Source organism: Lepisma saccharinum, chromosome 10, assembly GCF_977018435.1.
Source record: "Lepisma saccharinum chromosome 10, izLepSacc3.1, whole genome shotgun sequence".
NCBI classification, from domain to species: Eukaryota; Metazoa; Arthropoda; class Insecta; order Zygentoma; family Lepismatidae; genus Lepisma; species Lepisma saccharinum.
The window spans coordinates 21446016-21461115 of record NC_139238.1 but is presented as its reverse complement, the minus strand read 5'-3'; positions in this window follow the sequence as shown (position 1 = coordinate 21461115).

The following is a 15100-nucleotide window of genomic DNA, read 5'->3' as shown; positions in this document are numbered from 1 at the left end:
TGCAAAGAAGAGGAAGATTGAAAAGGAATTGGGCGAAGAAGTGTAAAACGAGAAGAAAGAAGAAACTAGTTGGAAAGAGGCGGAGAGGAAGACACACAGAGAAATGGGCAGGGGAGGAGAAAAGATATCACGAATCATTACAGTGCAAGTTAAGGAAGAAAACATATTAATGTATTTATGCGCATGCGTGTAAATATTAAAAGAGGTAATGCTACATTTTAATATGCCCTGAAGGCAATATTCACAACCATGGCCATTTGTAGAGGTGATGTGGTCACTACCACGCTATGGCCGCCTTTACCTGGATAAACCCTAGAGCCGTTACATGCAGGGACACTGCTTGAACAATTCTCACTTGAAATCACCCATTCCAAGACTCGAACCTGGATCTCCCGCGTCACAGTTAGACATCCTAAGGAGTGACCCTTTCTGAAGACACCCAACTGTCAATCTCACTTCCAAGTACACACTGGACAAGGACGAATTTAGGGGGGGCAGGAGGTCCGGACCTCCCCCCCGAAAGACTTAGCAAGTGCTCAATTAAGTAATGAAAATATGTTTTTAATAGCATTTGTTGTGTAATCAATATTCATTTATTTCCTTTGAACTTGGAAGGCAAAAATTATTACATTGGGATCATACGACTTTGAAGGACACACCACTACCTATGATAATATGCATAAACTATAGTTTATTAATATTTATTTATTTATTTATTAATAGCTATTAATCAGGATTTTTACTTTTCTTCAACTGGATCTAACATCCTTTTTTGTTATTCAATAAATATTCAATTCTTTATCTATTTGCCATTAATATGCTCGCCAGAGCAGTTGTTTCAATACAAATTTGGTCGGTCGTACATAACTAAAGGGTGTTCCGTATAGGACGCCGAATTTGAATCGAGTGCTATTGTTTTGTTTCGAGGTTGGCAGACCTGTTCTTACCAATGTTGGTATCTGTTGTCATGCCAATTAATGTAGCCTCAATTGTTTTGACTCGTTTGTTGTGGTTACGATATGGGACAGTTTACGATTAAGCAACGTTTTCTCATTGTGAAGACATTTTACCAAAGTGGTGAAAGTGCAACGCAGACAGTCTGTGTTCTTATGGGGGGTTGTGAAATCACAGGTGTACGCCAACAAACCACGAACCCTTTTAAAACTGAAGGCGGAAATCATACCGGTGATTGGAGGCATCGGGACAGACATCTGCGAGAGGGTTATCAATAATTTTGTGGAGCGTATAAATGCATGCAGACTCAGCAGGGGTGGACATATGCCTGACATTGTCTTTCGTACGTAAATGGGAGATGTTACTGCTGACATATATGTTAAATATAACTATCTTCATGATATTTTCCCTATTTTTATTTAATTTTCTAATTCGGCATCCTATACGGAACACCCTATACAACTAACTACGTAATGAATACGTGCTGTTATATCTCTATTCTAATACCGTATTTTTACCTATTGGTGCAATCATATCAATACAATATTAATGAATTTACATACATTATCAATATTTTAGTTAGGGCGTCTGACTACCATGCGAGAGACACGCGTTTGATCCCGGGCGGAGAACTGTTATTCTTTCCACCTGTTCAAGCAGCCCCGGCGCCCACCCAGCGTCGTATAAAATGGGTACCTGGAGGAAACTTCTGGGAGGTAAAGGCGGCCAAGGGGCGTGGTGCTGATCACATCACCCCTATCTTTGGCCGAGATCAAGTAAGTGTGGTGTCCTGTACGACTTCATGGCGTGGCGCAATGCACAGGGGAGCACTTTATTTTAATTTTATTCATAACTTAATTTAATATACTTATAATTTAAGCATTATTATTATTATTATTATTATTATTATTGAGATTGTTGTTATTATTTCTAAGACATTCGATTGGACCCGTTACGAAATATATTTCTAGATACGTACCTGACCCTGGACTGCATTGTTTCAGACTAACGAGGCTCAGGCGACTGGACTCGAGGCCTCTGAGGCCTATGCTGTGTGCTGTCCATTTGCGTTTATCCCTTCATATATTTCATCTTATCACTATTCGTCTTCATCTTTGCAATTAGCCAAAAGTGGAAAAAACGTCAAGCAAAATAAATCATTCACTCATTCATTTTCAACTGCACCACATCAGCTCCTTAAGAATATAATAACGATATGGATTCTGAACACACGCACACAACTACTGAAAGTTTGATCTACAGTGTTCATTATAATACCAACAAATAAGTTTCACACAAGATTTGTTATCAGAAACAGAATGATAGGAATCAATGTCGTATCCAAGGGGGGAGTTGGTGGAGTCAACCCCATCTTGGCTCAGATATACTTTAAAAAATCCAAATGTAGGAAGAATGACGAAATATAGGACTGACAAGTAAAAATTATAAGATAACACTCTCCTTATGAAAATCCTAGCCTCAGATGAAAAGTAAGTCTGTCAAGTAACCAGTGTTGTAACGGGTTCAGTGAGTTACAGCAGAGATTTGACTTGACCCTGGATTTCTGAACAGTTGGATTACGTGCACAACCATTTGGTTGCTAAATGGAGCGTTCATTCTAAATTTGGTGTTCATGTTAATCACAGAGACACATAATGTAACTTCACACTGTATACGGGAACATCTTCCTCATCATTCAACACGTAACAAATCGGTCGTTGACTCCCGAATTTAGTATCGAACGAAGTTGATTGATGGTGTTGACAGGCCTAAAAAAATACTCGCATGCTACGTTGAACCCTTACAGATACATTTTTTCATCGTCAATTTCTCATAAAATATTGGCACATGATCTAGTAATTTTTCATTCAGAGTCGTACAACACTTCTTTACGCTTTGACATTGTAGGGCAGTTAGTACTGTGGAACTTCTAGACGCACGGCCATGAAAATTTGCGGCTGGGCAGAATTGCGCTGTTGCCACGTATGAGAAAAGGAAAGCGAGAGCGGGACAAAGGTCGCTGGTTCCCGCGCACTGTGTGACGTCAACCGGGCTGCGTTGCCTAGTTGCAGCGTCAGACCGACCTCTCTCCGGGGCATTTGTGTGTCATGCCTGACCTTTCGAGCAAATACTGTCAGTTTGTATCACATGGATTGCAAAGGCCAACTCCACAACGAGATCTTTAATTCTCTTAAACCCCGGAACACACGTGGCAACAGCGCGAACTTCTACCACCCGCCTAATTTCATAGCCCTGCGTTTAGTGCGCGTTGGACAGTTGGTTGTCAGTGATTGATTAAGTTTATTTTACTTCGCTGTTTGTGCTAATTTGCGAAGAAGGGGATGAGTGATGATATGATGAAATTAACACTCACAAACACCCAGGCCGGGATTCGAACCCAGGACCCCTAGCGTCGTAGCGCGATGTGCTAACCACTCCGCCACGGGGGCCGGCGGTTGTCAGTGAGTTTATTGACCTTACTATTTGTGATAGGGATTCGTTCAGCTTTGTCACCCAGTTTGCATAGTAGTGACTATTGATTGTAACACCTTTGTTATTTTATCATTATATCTTTCTTCCTTATTCTCGTCAACTCTCTATCTCGCTTTTTTATTTTTCGTCCTCCGTCTTTCGCTTCTTTATTATTCTCATCTCTCCACATTTTTGCTTCTTTGTTTCTCTTTTCCTTATTTTTTATTTCTTTTCTTTCCCTGTATCTCTCTCCTCTATTCGCCTAATATCTTTCTCTGTCCTCTATTCGCCTAATTTATTTCTCTCTCTCTCTCTTCTATATTTTCTCCGTCGCTGTTCTATATTCTCATCTCTCTCTTCTCATCACCTCTCTCTACATTTTTCGTCCTGTCTCTCTCTTGTCTAATACTTCTCATCTCTCAATTTTATTCCTGTCTCTCTCTTCTCTAATTCCCCTCATCTCTCTCTTCATTTCTCGTTCTGTCTCTTCATTTTTCGTCCTGTCTCTCTCTTCTCTAATTCTCCTCATTTCTCTCTTTCATTTTTCGTCCTGTCTCTCTCTTCTCTAATTCTCCTCATCTCACAATTTATCTTCTGTGTTTCTCTTTCTCAATCTTTCTTCCTGCAAACGATTCTTTCCTGTAATGACATCTAAATATGACGTCACATTAGCCAATTTAAGGACATAAGAATGCTGGGGAGCCTTTATGCCAGACGCCAGACACCAGATCTTCGTTAGCCTGCAAGCATCCAGGTCCAGTGTGTGGAAAACAGGGTGAATTTTGATTGCCTTTTCAGAAGACCAACCGATAAACTCTGTAACGAGATTATTCACCGTGTGTGTGTGTGTGTGTGTAGAGAGAGGGGGGAGAGTAGAGATAAGAAATAGGGCGAGAGTTATGGGATAGCTTATCACTACTTTTTTTCAATGGAGATGATTTGTTAAAGAGTGGGCTGCAGGCGAGCAATCGAAACTGACCAACGAATGAATCCGAACATGCACGAATATCTCGATCACCATATTTTATTGAAGTAGAAGAAATATGGTTTCATGGAGAATGGGTGCTGGATCAGAGAGACAGAAGCGAGGGAGACTATCTCGTCCACTCTTAAGAGCAATGGCACAAGAATATCGTCATGACAAACTGAAGATGCGTTATGAGGCAACGTTTTGAAAGAAAGACTAGAAAAAATGCAGGATGGAGAAGTAGAAAAAGATGATGGAGAATAAGAGAGAAAATGGAATCGTCGCTGAAGGACCTGAAGCTTTCAGCATCCCTTGGGAAATCATCAAACCGGGAGGAGGAAGGAACACAGGATAACCCCTTTTCTCAATTCTCCTGATGCCTTTCTGTTAGGAACATTCAACAATGGACCCCGTAACAAGAGTCCCAGGGAGAGCTAAAGGTGGGGGAGCGGAGGGGGGACGGATGGGAATTCAATCTCTCGCTTTCTATTTACATACTGTTGCACTCGCATTTACGTAAGCTGTTTCAAGTCTTAATATAAGGAAGGACGTTCCTTTCGAACGGAATGGAAGATATCTCCGTTGTTGGAGAAAGGTTAAGTATAAGATCGGGGGTTCAAGAAAGAATCGGCGGGGATATTTGTGAAAGGCAGACGATTCTAAAAATTATGGTTGGGAATATGTACGTAATTACTTTCTGTATTGGAGTTCTGATTTACAAGCTAGAAGGTTTATCTTGGTTAAAATCAGGCCCGCCGTCAGCCCCTCCCCCCTGGCACTGCCATCAGCCCCCCTTTACATTAAGGTAAACTATTTTGCATAATTTGTTTGCAGTGAAGAGTGAAAATGTAGACAACTCACAACTTTAAGGATAAATCCACAGAATATGAACAGTATCTATTACATTCGCTCATTTTCTTTATGAGCAGAAGTAGCTGCAAGTATTTAGAATATTCTCTAGACTTCAGAAAGTTCGTTCATTAGGGAGGTTCTTTATCTGTACCTTCACTATCACTGTTGCAATCTCCCGTTTAGACAGAAATCTGTGATTTTGATGTCATCATGCAAGTTCCCTCCGCATCTGCGTCAAAGGTCAACAACAGCTCCCAAGTTTTGGGAAGGAAGGGGAGTTTCATTGCTTCGGCCGGGGGTGGAATATACTGTAGGCACTGGGATTAAATATTGTGCGTTTTTTGTCTGTGATATACATATCTATCATCTAAAATAGTATGGGGTGTGTAAGGGATAATTTCAGTATCAGTCAATTAACACTTCAATAACGTTTTGAAAGATGTAGAAAATGTAGTATTTGTGTAGTATATGATATTTATAAATGAATGAGCGCCCCCCTACACATAATTTACTTCATTTAATATTTTTTTTAAAAATGGACTTGGTTTACAAAGACCCCTCTGATAATCCGTGAGCCCCCCTGGAGATCAATTCTAGCTACGGGCCTGGTTAAAATGCTGCAACGAGAGGTTTTCGCTCAAGCGCCCAATAGTTCCCGCGGATGGCGTTAGATAGCGTACGGTATTGAGAGTTCCTCTCTCGCCATGACGTCGCGAAAGAATTACGCTCCACCGGGCCAAACGAGCGACATATACTGGTATACAAGCCTGGTAATAAACAATAGCCTGCAATATCTGGGCCTCAAATATGGACCGTGAAACTGTGAAATTGAAACTTAAGTGAACCTACTCATCACCTGAATGTTAGAATATAGTTTAGTCTATCTTGCCAATACACAGGGTAATTGCCACTAGAGTATTCTAGTCAATAGCCTAGGGTCTGCAAGTCATGGGGGGCACACACAAATGAGATGCTGACTATTAAAATTCCTTAATACAAAGTATTGTGATAGCAAACTAAAACATGTCAATTCGTTTTACTTGCTCATTTCATGAAAGAAGGTAGAAAGGAAGATCTACCGTTTAAATACCTTCTCACGTCATAACCATATAACAGTGCTCGAATATAATCAATTGTTCCTCGAAGAAAGTAAAAATTTTGAATGCCAACAATTGAAAATCAAATGGAGGCATATTGACGGTTGAAATCAACATGATTATTTCTCAGTTCGCGGCCAGTTTGGCTACCGTAATATAGTGTCGGTTTCTTTTCCTTTGTTGCGTGTGCAGTATTATGGCGAGATGCACAGTAAAAGTGGCGCTTATAAATGAAAACGAAGTTCAATGAATAATTTTTAATTAGATATGTGTTTCTAATTCAGAGCAAGCAATTATTGGAAGTGTAGTAACATGATAACATAATAATAATTATAATAATGTTGCAAGAATCCATAAAAAGAAGCCCAAATTTTATTAAACCTCAATTGCTTACATGCCATTTTATCATTATTTCACATAAACCTCACCTAGGCTTATTGCTCGCTGAAGGATAAATTGTGGCTTATTCATTAACATAGTAATACAAATAATAGCCTAGCCGTTTCTGTGTCTATCAGTTGCCCAAAATTTTGTATTAAATTCAAATAACTATTTTGCAAGCTGTATGAAAATGTAATTGATATTACGAGGGTGGATCATTAAGTATCGCACAACAATTTTTTAAAAAAGAAGTTTAATAGGTAAGACAACATAAATTATACACATTGAAACCACATCTTTTAGCTACATTTCGACATAGGAGCCAAGTCTGTCAACACATTTTTCCCATCGTGGCATTAGTTTCAATATACCCTGTTCATAGAACTCCGTCAATTGGGAATACAACCATCTGCGCACAACCGATTGCACTTCTTCATCGGATTTGAAGCGTTGGCCACCTAGGAATTTCTTGATTGGGCCAAACAGACGGAGGTCTGAAATGTTGAACCGCCCTGACAAGGTTCTGAGATGGATCCGCCGGTCGTTGAGAATTTCCTGCTCAATTGCTGTAACATTCCGTTCCGTTGCAGCTGTTACTGGTCGCCCGGAAAGTGACGAGTCAACAAGGTTCACACGGCCTCCTTGAAAGAATGTGCACCACCTGGAGATGTTGCTACTGTCCAAACAGTCTTCCCAGAATTTCACTAGGGTTTTGTCCTTTCGCCCACAAAAGACGAATTACAGCTCTTTGCTTTTCACACGTTGACGACAATAACATGCGCGCCATCTTTGTTAAGTAGTTCACGCTTCTTCCGCAAGAGTTATACCTGACCGAACAAATGCCGTCTCTAGCGCGAACTTCAAACTATACATCTGTAAAATTTCAACGTCCCGGCCACAATAACATCGCGGAAAGAAATTGTTGTGCGATACTTTATGATCCACCCTCGTATTATGCATTTGTTGTGCCATCTATGATTTTAAAAATTAAACATGAAAGACCCAATTCATTGAATGTCAATGAATGACAAAATTAGGAAAGGGTTATCCTCGATTGTACAAAGCGCACGAACCATATTCACATCTCTCACACACAGAGTTGTTGAGTTTTCGTTGAAACACGTATACTGGTCCAGTGACAACCTCGCTCTGAAACATTTCTGGGTTTAAGTCCTGACTGAGGATGAGTATACCTTCATCACAACAAACAATGTATATCTGCAATAATTTATTTATTGATGTAAGCTATATCTGTCATTCATCTATGTTTCTTTCTCTATCTTTGTACCTTAATATTTGCTTTCATTTTCTCTCTCAGGTTGTCCTTTTTCTTTTCCTTTTATTCTCTTCCCTTTTCTCCCACTTTTATCTCTCTCTCTCTCTCTTCTTGTTCCAACTCTTTCTGAATTAGTCTGTCTTCTTCTTACTCTTTTTCTATTTCGCTTATTCTCTAGTTTTCTACATTTTTCTCCACTTTATACCTTTCGTAATTTTCCTTGTTTTCTATCCCTTTCTTCTCTCTCTTTCATTCTCTCGTTCTATCTATTTTTTCTCGCTCTCCTCTCCATCTTTTCTCTTCTTGTTTTGCTTTTCTGTTTATCGCTTTGTCTTTCATTCTCTTTGGTCTCTAGTTTTTTTGTGATCTTCTTTGTTCTGCTATTTATTTTTCTCCTTACGCCCTTTCTGTCTCTCTCTTTGTTGTTGAGGGTAAGAACACTCCTTACACCAAGCTTGAGCATCTTGCTTGTAGAGGGAGATTATTTCCATAATATCTTTGGCTGTTATGCATTTGAAGCTTCGGAACGAGTCACAACTCTCGAAGGAGCCAATCAACGAAGCGAGCCGCTGACGTCATCACAACCCAGAACCTATCGCTAAGCCCCCTGCTCAGGCTCTACACGCCCACTAGGCTTGCTAGACAGACTCGCGCAGTCCGCTGGAGATGTTCCGAAAGCAATTCGACTCTACTTCTAGGGGCCAGCGAGCGCTACCGTGCGTGCGGTCTTCCAGACTGCGCACTGCACGAACGCGATCGACGAAGCCTCCTGCTTCGCTTCCACTCCCTTCTGCTTGTCTTAAAAGCGCCCTGACGCAATTACAACGGATTTTCGTGAATTCTCCTTCATACAGTTCCGCTTAATTGTGAAATGGTTCTTTCCATTTTTTGTCCACGATGAGACATCCTTGTTCATTAGAAGATTGAAATATTTATTATTCCATGTCTGAGTTTATATTTTGAAGTCAACTTTATACACAGATAGCCTAGTCAGGACTGGCTTCACCGATTAAAGTGGAATCCAGCTGACCTTCGTGGCAAAGTGGTTAGCACAGTTCACTACAACGCCAGGGGTCTCCCCCTTCCACGTAGTATACCCTGAACTGTATTTTCCAGAGTACCGAGGCTTTGGGGCCTGGTCTCACAGCCATTGACTCTGTGGGGCTCGTCCCTTCATCTATCTTATCTCTTTACGATTCATTTTCAACTTTGCAATTAACCAAAAGTGGAACAAAAGAGAAATAAACTAAACTAAATAAATTAACGAAAGCCTAGGATCGCGGGTTCGAATTCATGACCACCCGAGCATGGATGTTCATCATATTTGCCCCTTCATCAATTTCATCATAATTATCATCACTCATGCTCATCGTCGCGATTAGCCAAAAGTGGAAGAAACGCGACGCTAAACAACATATGAAATCAGATCATTTAGTGGGATGCGAACCACTGTGTGCCTTCACCAGGTATCGAACCCGGGTCCCCTTGATTACACGGCCACGAAGTTACCACCGGGATGGTCGAATTACTATTCACTAACTAACTAACTAACTCTCCAGCCTTCTTAAACCCGAAGATTCATTGCTGCAGCAACACAGGCCTTCCATCTGTCCCTATCTTGAGCAAGATCTATATACTCTTTTCCATCCTTACCGATTTCTTTTAGGTCCATCTCAACGTTGTCCCTCCATCTTCGTCTGGCCTTCCTACAGGTCTCTTACCATCAGGTTTCCCAACAATAATCCTGTGAACTCCTCTTTCCTCTCCCATTCGTGCCACATGGCCTGCCCACCTAAGTTTTCTTGATTTAATTATTCTAATAATATCTGGACATGAATACAAATTATGTAGTTCTAAATTATGTAACCTTCTCCACTCACCTGTCTCCTCATCCCTTTTAGGTCCAAATATTTTCCTAAGGATCTTATTTTCAAATACTCTCAATATATGTTCCTCTTTCAATGAAAGGGACCAAGTTTCACACCCATATAATACTACAGGCAAAATTACTGTTTTGTATATATTTTAACTTTTAGTTTCTTAGATATTAAACGAGAAGACAAAAGTTTATGAAGAGAGAAGTAACATGCATTTCCTGAATTAAGCTTACTTTTTATTTCCTCATTAATATAATTTTCATTTGTTAATATTACTCCTAAGTATTTGAATTTGGAAACTGGTTCAAACGAGTTGTTATCAATAATTAGATTTTGATTATTACCTAACACTTGGTTTCGGCCTGTAAGCATATATTTAGTTTTCTCTTCGTAAACTTCCAAACCTATCTCTTTAGCAGTTTTGAAAAATATTTTAGCATTATACCTTAATTGTATTTATATCATCCCGTAAGTCTACATTTTCTGCATATGCCTACAACTGAGTCATTTAATTTTAGTCCTTCTTTAGTTTTTTTTCCTTCCTAACAGCATATTCTAAGGCAAAATGAAAGAGCAATGGAGATAATGGATCTCCTTGTTTTAACCCATCATGAATTGTAAATTTGTCAGACACATTAATACCAATTACTATTCAAGTACTACGATTCTGTATGTACTATGATCTCACACACCCCCTATACGCCTTCATGGCGTGGTGCTATGCACAGGGGAGCACTTTACCTTCACTTTACTATGATCTCACTCCTCAAGAATGGACCTTACCTTGAGATGTTCGCGACATCCAATAGATGGCGTTGATCTCTGTCACATACTCTCCCCCTTTCCCCAACGTCCCGCCGAATCCCTGAACGTTTCAATTGAGCCGTTCCCAGGACGTCTAGTCAGCTACCGAAATATCTTCCTGTGCTATTTTATTGATTTTCGTTCCTCTCAAATATTCCACCTGGGAGTAGCCTTTTCTACATATTTCCTGCTCTATTTTGCATTCCTTTGTCTCTTAAAAGCAACAGTTTTCCGTAAGAAAGGGAAGGGAAGTAATTCTGAGGCCCTTTTTTTCTATAGGAATCAATACCTCTCTTCAAATCTCTCCTCACGAGTCTCTTGTTTGCAACAAGGAAGTAGAATTGAAGCAAGTTGTTACAAATCTTGCGTTCCAATCTCGTGCATATATTTTCTACGGTATTGTTATACCGACTGGGAAAGCGTTCGCTTCCGATAGTTCACGAGACTGATGACAGATGTCAGTGTGATCGGCACGTATTCTACTTTTTGTATCACCTTGTTTTGTTTATTGCATTTATTACTTCAAACTTTCTATATTAAAGCGTGGTAAGTTACATGTTGGAAACAATTATATCTGTGGATTGATTTACAATCACAAGAGCGACATCTAGTAGAAATAAAAGTAAGTTTTACTTGACATAGGTGTAAACAACGCATTGTGCTGCTAGACGTGAAGTGTTGCGTTATGGACTAAGGATTTCATATTTTGTGTTAATCGAATAGAAAGAATATCCTGAAGAGGAGACAATTATAATGCTTTAGTGTAGTACATAATGTAAATTTAAACTTCCTGCAGTGAAGTTATTTGAAAGATTTGTTTTATACATTGAAAAAAGTTCAACAAGTGAAAAATACGGATTGGAATTTTTATTATGACTGCAGTTAAATTTTTTACATCTGCTATCCAGTTATTTTTCTCTGTATGTATTTGTTAAGTTTTCTCTCAAACTTGAAATCCTATTGTACAGTAAACCCTCGTTAACACAAACTCGCTTAAGACGAACACTCGGTTAACATGAACAAAATGTTGGTCCCGGCAGGGATGTATTTTATTTTATAGAAAGCTTTATCGATAACGCGAATTTCGATTATCACGAATTACGAACTGAGTTTTAGTCCGTTGCGTCATTAGACCCCATATAAAACGAACTTTCAAAGTTTTTCATAATATTTTTCTATTGTTCCTCTGTCGTTCATCTGCTAGGTATGTAAGAAATCGCTCAACAATCTCTAGGATCTTGTCAACAATCAACTTATACAGTATTGTAACCAACAGATTCAGATCAACAATGTGATCAAATGTGATTTTCTATAAACATAGCCAGTACAAGTATCATCAAGATTAAAACATGGGTGCAATTGCTCGACAATCGCAATCATCGCGTCAACAATGAGCTTATATGTATTTTACCAACAAATTCAGTTGTGTGTTCAGATGTGGTTTTCTATTCTTCAAAACGTAGCCAGTACCAAGGTACATAGAGATTAGGTAAAGCCATCCGAAGATTGCCGATCTTGGACGAACGCGTGACGTCATCGGAGAAGCAGTGAGCTCGGCTGAAGCATTTATATGGGAGATTCAGAGAGCGAAAGTATATTATTACTTTTAAGAGGGGGAAAATAATAATTGTCATCCTCCAAGATGGTATTGAGGCATCCTTTTAATGATTAGTAACATAATTGAAAACGCGCTACTTTTAAAAGTGGCAAAGTGCATGTGAAAAAATGTATTTTGAAAATCCATATTCCTGAAACTTTCTGACCGATGCCCTACAAAGAAAGTTCCGTGTTCTCCTTTAGAATTTCGTCATTTTACAAATCGTAATATAATTTTAACAAAGACGTTGCATGCTAAAGAAGAATTAAAGAGTTTTAAAAAATAATTGATTAATAAAGTTAGTTTTTTTTCTTCGCTTATCTGTCACATATGGCTAATCGCAAATATGAGGATGCGTGATGATATGATGAAATTGAAGAAAGGAAAGTAGACCCATGCCTGGGTGCCCTTGGCATCGTAAAGCGTTGTGCTAACCACTTCGCCACGGAGGTCAGCATTACAAGGAAATAAACAGAAAATGGCATCTATGTTTTAATATGCGAGGAGGTTATTGAAGTAACAAATAATTATTGCAAGACGTGATGAAAATTATTAATATATCTGAAATATCGAGAGTTGACCTTGCAGTCTCTAAATGTACTTTTAGAGTTACGCAAAACCTTTACTCAAAATTGGTAGTGTAAATTTGTAAGCTATGAAAATTTAAAACTTATTCCTGTTCGAAAAAATGAACTGCCAAGTTAAATTAATATTTCGTAGAAATACATATATATTTTTCTTTCATGAGGCCGAGAGAGTATTTGGAGGGGACGGTAACTTGGGAAGGCTATAGCCCCGGATCTCGATCTGCAAAGGGGCTTTCAGTGGGAAAACATTGCTATGAAATAGTCGAGATGAAGGGGAGAAATGATTTTTTTTAAATGGCTCAAGAATAAAAAGATATAAGTGAACATTTGACAAACTTACAACTGAAATCGTACGTGTGGGGGGGGGGGGGGCTACGTGAGGTAACACAGTGGAATATGATTCACAATACTAAAATTAAAAAAAAAATATTTGGGAACAATAGAAATCAAACAATATAAATCAAAATATGTTGTAGCTAGTGACGGCGCAATAGTAAAGATGGAGGGGTAAATTATATTTTCCCGGGGCAATCATGTTTATTATTCCGTTACATACGACACAAAAATGCATATTTTGACTAAAAGAACATTCATTCATTTATTTATTTTTGTCATTTTACTGGGGGCAGATAAGAGAGAGAGAGAGAAATTGTCGAACGAGATTAGGGGGGCGTTCCTGCCCCCCCCCCCCGTAGTGTGGTCACTGCCTATAGCTATGCTGGTAAAGAATGCACCAATTAATTCGTTATTAAATAAGACAGATACTTTTAAAACTTTTAATCAAATTATTTGTGAACTATGATTTAAATTTAGAGAGAGCACATACCTGTTTAATTTAATTTGGATGAGTTAACTTCTGAAGCGTGGCATTTCCGAGCCTTCTTCCGGTGTAACTGCACTGCCCTTTGAGCCCTAGCTGCTGCGTTCAGGTGGCGGAACGAGCAGAATACTAATTAAAACAAATATGTGACAAATATACTGTATATAAGAAAAACAACGTGTTGAAGCTATTGACGGCACCAAAGAGAAGACAGAAGAGAAACGTGGAGAGTGCAGTGATATTTTACGGGAAGCAGCAGGCACGTATCCAGGAATTGCTTTCGGGGAAGGCGGGGCTGAACACCATGTTTTAAAGGGGTATCACAATTGTATGTTTAAGGCCAGTTGTGGCAATTGGGTTACAAAATGTGGGGGGACAAGCATTAAGAGGCCATAGTGTGATAGTGTGGAGGCAAAAGAATCGGGAGCAACTATCTCCTAAATCGTCGCCACTGTTTAAGGCTGTCATTTTAATCAGAACGTGAAATCGGAATATTTTCTACCACTCAACTCCTCTTTTTCCATGCATTAACATTGTGTGCCGGAACCATCTCAGTATGTGTGCTTGTCCATTCTTCTCATCAGGCATCAAAACATCTATGTACCAGAAGTGTTTTTACAAAGGTGTTACACATGCACCGAATGCACAATCCACTCGACAACGTGAGATTCAAACGGTGTGATGGGAACTGGACGCAGACAGTTCACGAATATTTCTCTCTCATTCGAGCCTGAACACCACTAATGTGTCTTGTCCTCCCATGTTTGCAGCTCTTATAAAAGCCGAAACCCACCAAATTGTTCATATTCAGGTCAAAGTACTCGCAAGTGTTCAAAATTGTCTGTTGAGTGTCTGTCGAACCCACAAAAGTATTTTTTTATGCCATGAAATTCTCGGACTACATACACAAGATTTGGTCCTGCCACAACCAAATCATCAAATTGAAGCCGCGTATTAATATCCTCATTATATTCTAGAACGTTCCGCAGATAAAACGATTCGTAAATATTGCCAGTAGTTCGACTCATTCTCTATTTCAAGAACGTTCCCTCTCGCGCTTTCCAGAGATTAAAAAATTACAATGAATCCGAATCGCCCTACCTGTGGCGCTAAATTTGTTGTGCAGCTTCCAAATGCTGACAAATCTCTACATAGTGTTAAGTTCGCTACGACAACACCGAAAGCGTAAGAAAAGTTTACGTGCAATTTTATCAACAACAGGGTTATAGAACATTCTCCGTCTTGCCTTGATACGTATTTCACTCCTAACATTATCGTCACATTATTCAAGAAGAAGTCAAAAACCTAATTTTATCAGTGTAAACTGAAAAATTTCCTTGTGGGAGCGGGGGGGCTCGAGCCACCTGATCCCTACCTTGGGTACGCGCTATTAACAATAACAGGCTTATAGAACAT